We start from the raw sequence: 4,005 nt of genomic DNA on the forward strand, positions 1-4,005 counted from the left end.
TTTGGTAACCACTCTGATGTATTCAGTGAATGATTCGTCAGATTGATTAAAGCAGTTCAGTTCTTAAGTCATTTTGAATTAATCGTTAAAAGTGCCAAATCAAAAGAGTCGTTTGTTTATATATTGTGACTACACATATTGCATGCAGTCCATGAGGGCAGCTCAGTAGAAAGACACAATTTCTTTTTCATTATTTTGCAAGACAGGCATTCCATTAGAATGACAAACTTGGGACTTCTTTGCCATGTGAGATAGCAATGAAATGGAAAAGTCAATATTTTTACCCAATACTGTGTGATAATTGTTCATGTTTATATACATTCAGCATTATTGCAAATCTAATAATGCAAAAAGTATCTGTCAAAGATATTGTTGAAATATTTCTTTAACGATACCAAACCATAACATCTAGGAAAACCATCAGCAGAATCGTTCTTCAGTGCAGCTGTCCATATGTCCTTCATCACTATGGCTCTGACCAAAAATAACTCTCGATTTACAAAAGCTGAAAGGCAGAGAGAGATCGCCACAGATGGTACAAGTTAGCACGGTTTACAATATTCTATTACCCCCACACAACTTCTCTCCAAACAAGTCAGATTGATTTTTCATGGAGAAGATTATGAGTAACTCACTCAGTATGTTCTTTTATTTATAAACCCATGGGAGCCATCTTATGGAAACTATTTTCCAGCGTGGGCTTTGCCAGTTCTGTGGCACAGGGCCTGGGCATAAAAGAGAAATTCCCTTTTTATGCTGATCTGTCATCAGGTTTGTTGTGTCTGCTGTAATAATTAAGGTCTGGATTTGGATTTATAAAAATCATAAAATCCAAAACTTGAGATTTCTGACATCTTTCTAGCAATGGGATTTTAGTGGAAACATCTGAGATAAATTTAAAGAGTTTTGTGATCATTTTACCAGTATATTTGAGACAAACTTGGTAGTTAAATGAATCATGAACTGAATAAAACATCAAACATAACCACACTGTAAAAAAATAAAAATAAATAAATAGTTGGGCAAACTTAAAAGTTTAAGGCAACCAGCTTCAGCAGATTTTTGAGTTTTCTCAACTTATTTTTGTAGGAGATTTTTGAGTTCTCTCAACTTTTTGTTGTATAAGTTGTGAAAACTCAAAAATTGGTTGCCTTAAACATTTAAGTTCTCTCAACTTTAGATTTTTTACAGCACTGTAAAAAAAAAAAAAAAAAAGACAACCAGCTTCAGCAGATTTTTGAGTTTTCTCAACTTCTTGTTTTAAGTTTATACAACAAAAAGTCAAGAAAACTCAAAAATCTGCTGAAGCTGGTTGCCTTAAACTTTTAAGTTTGCTCAACTTCTATTTTTTTACAGTGCACGGTCCATGAAAAAGCTACCTCAGAGTGATAACAACTTCCAAAGAGTTCACACACCACACCCACTCAATAGCTACAATAGCTGTTTTCTTACACTTAAGACTCGAGCACAGACATTATTTTCCTATTGGCCTATATGTGTCAGGTTGAACGATTAGCTTAACCCTTCATGTTATTCAAACAAAGGATGGGTGAGTGGGGTTACCCAGAGCTAGCGTACTCATGAGAATCAAAATCAGGTGTGACAGGGTGTGGAATCTCAGCTAAGTCAAAGATTTACTGCAAGTTACAATTAAGCTTTCTGCTCATCCTGCCACTTCATGACAAATGACTCATAATTACCTGCTGAATCCTGTTGATTATGGTACAAATTCACCACCCTTTCAGTACAAAAGACTAGGCTTCAAATTTCAATAGTCCATTTCCTGTAGAGAGACTGAGGAAAAGATTAACACGATCAAATCAAAGTTCACATCATCATGATCATTCTTTTTCGATGTAATAAACTATAAATGCAACAAACTGAAAATGACAGCTTGAATGGAACCGTCATGACTAAATGCCAATGACTCCAGCCATTGGGATGAGTAACTTGATTACAAACAGTGCAAGAGGGGAAATCCAACGTTTTGAATATGGTTTGGGCTGACAGGGCATCTGTAAATAGAGTTCCCATCCGGCCACAAACTGTCTATCTCTTCCAAGTGCACATTCGAGCGTGACACGCAGGTTGCTAGTTTATGGCTGCAAAAGCCTGCGGTCCCAACAGAGGCCCATAAAGCACGTTAAAGATGGAGTGACAGGGTAAACCTAATGTCTGTCTAGACCCTGCACCTAGCCTGACCTTTATTTAACTCACCACAGTAAGTGGCGAACAGTTGGTTGTGTGCTTTACCTCACCATGACAAGCAATGTTACACAATGTGAACACAATCAAATTTTGTTTTACTATTTGTACAGTTATTTTTTCCTCTGGAGTGTGTGTAATGCAATTACATAAGCAAATTGTAAAATTACGCTTGGATAGGTTTGATGAGTTTTGCATGAGGCACTAGCCAAGTTAACCCCCTGGGTGTTGTTAATGACTTGTGGCCCTATAGGGTTTAACCACATATAAACATTAGTCATCTGACCTGGTTCAGGGAAGACCACATTGTGCAACTGAAATACAACAAAAGATGAGACTCTATGGTAATCCTGGCAATCAGTTTTGTGGGCAACATAGCTACCAGCTATGCAAATTACTGTTTTCTGCACTTAAAGAATGGGAAGTTGGTCAAAAAAAGACCTATATAGGCCTCAACAAGGATTTTTTGCTCTGATACTTGACCTGACAACATTTTCATTGGCCACACCACAAAATAATTTGGGTCACCCTTGTATCAATTCTTATTATTAACTAACTATTACTATCATTTTGCCTCAATAAACTCCTAATTTGCTGTTTATTAATAGTTAGAAAGGTAGTTGTTGGGTTTAGGTATGGGGCAGGATTAAGGGTTCTAAATTGTTATGCTTTATAAGTACTAATAAACAGCCAATATGCTAGTAATATGCATGTTAATAAGTATAGTTAATAGTGGAGAATTGGTCCTTTGGTCCTATATTGCATTGTTTTACATTTTATTTAGAATATAAAATGCAAAATATTAAAATGTTATATATACAGTATATATATATATATATATATATATATATATAACAGGTTTTTTCTTTAAAATTATTATTTTAGTCTACACTAAATAAAAAACAAAATATGCAAAAATCTGGAAAATAACTCACAAATTATAACTTAATGATTATAAAAATCACTATTGCTAAAAAGAAAAAAACAATGGTATATGATGCAAAACTTTACTGTATAGATATCTATTTTCAGTCTTGTTTTGAAAAACATCAGCAACAACAATGTAAATTGATCAAATGTTTAAATTAGCAAGGCTTAAAATGACTGTAGAAGATCAATGATGTAAAATTTTTAATGTCAGTGCAGCACTTTTCTCATCGACTGGCCTGAAATTCTCCAAAACTGGCCCATTCTCATTCTGTCCCAGGTCATTTGTTACAATTTTGAGAATCGCTCATCTTGGCCTCTATAGTCACACTGCCAGTGAACACACATACAAACTCCTGAAACACATGGACACAGATACACACACACACACACACACACACACACACAGCTGAAGCATCAACACACAAAGAGAGCCTCTTAGATGGAGCGGCGCGGCATCCACAAAGCGCTCAGAACAGTGCTGTGATTCATCTTCTTATCGTTATCCAGAGGCCTGTGAATGGGCTGCTTCAGAGAAGTGGGGACTCTGGGTAATCTGACTCGCTGCTGTTTATCTCTGGGGTTGGGGGTTGCACAGGCGCACAGAACGGTGTGGGGCAGGCAGGAAGGGGTCAGGGCACATTGGGGATGCTGGTGTGCTGGGGTTGACAGCTGCAGATGTCGCTGAGTGATGTAACCCCAGTAGGCTGCAGATGTTGAAGAACACAGGAAACTGCTCTGAGAGCGCTGTCATTGACCCTTTCCCCAGTGCCCCCTGCCCTTTCCAGGTGGACAGACCTAGAGTCCTGCTGAGCAACCAGCACTAGCATAGACGACGGCAACCGGGTCACTTCCCCTCCCAGGACTCATCCC

The 4,005-nt window shown here is 37.6% G+C and overlaps 1 long non-coding RNA gene across 1 annotated transcript; it reads right to left on the reverse strand.

Annotated features, from left to right (window-relative positions):
* Positions 1–394: 394 nt before the first annotated feature.
* LOC131550714 (uncharacterized) lies at positions 395–1,858 on the reverse strand. The gene is made up of 3 exons (XR_009273620.1): positions 1,701–1,858; positions 636–725; positions 395–505 (listed from the first exon to the last, which is right to left on the reverse strand). It is a non-coding gene; the product is annotated as an uncharacterized LOC131550714 (long non-coding RNA).
* Positions 1,859–4,005: the final 2,147 nt, after the last annotated feature.

Source organism: Onychostoma macrolepis, chromosome 12 (assembly GCF_012432095.1).
Source record: "Onychostoma macrolepis isolate SWU-2019 chromosome 12, ASM1243209v1, whole genome shotgun sequence".
In the NCBI taxonomy this organism is placed as follows: domain Eukaryota; kingdom Metazoa; phylum Chordata; class Actinopteri; order Cypriniformes; family Cyprinidae; genus Onychostoma; species Onychostoma macrolepis.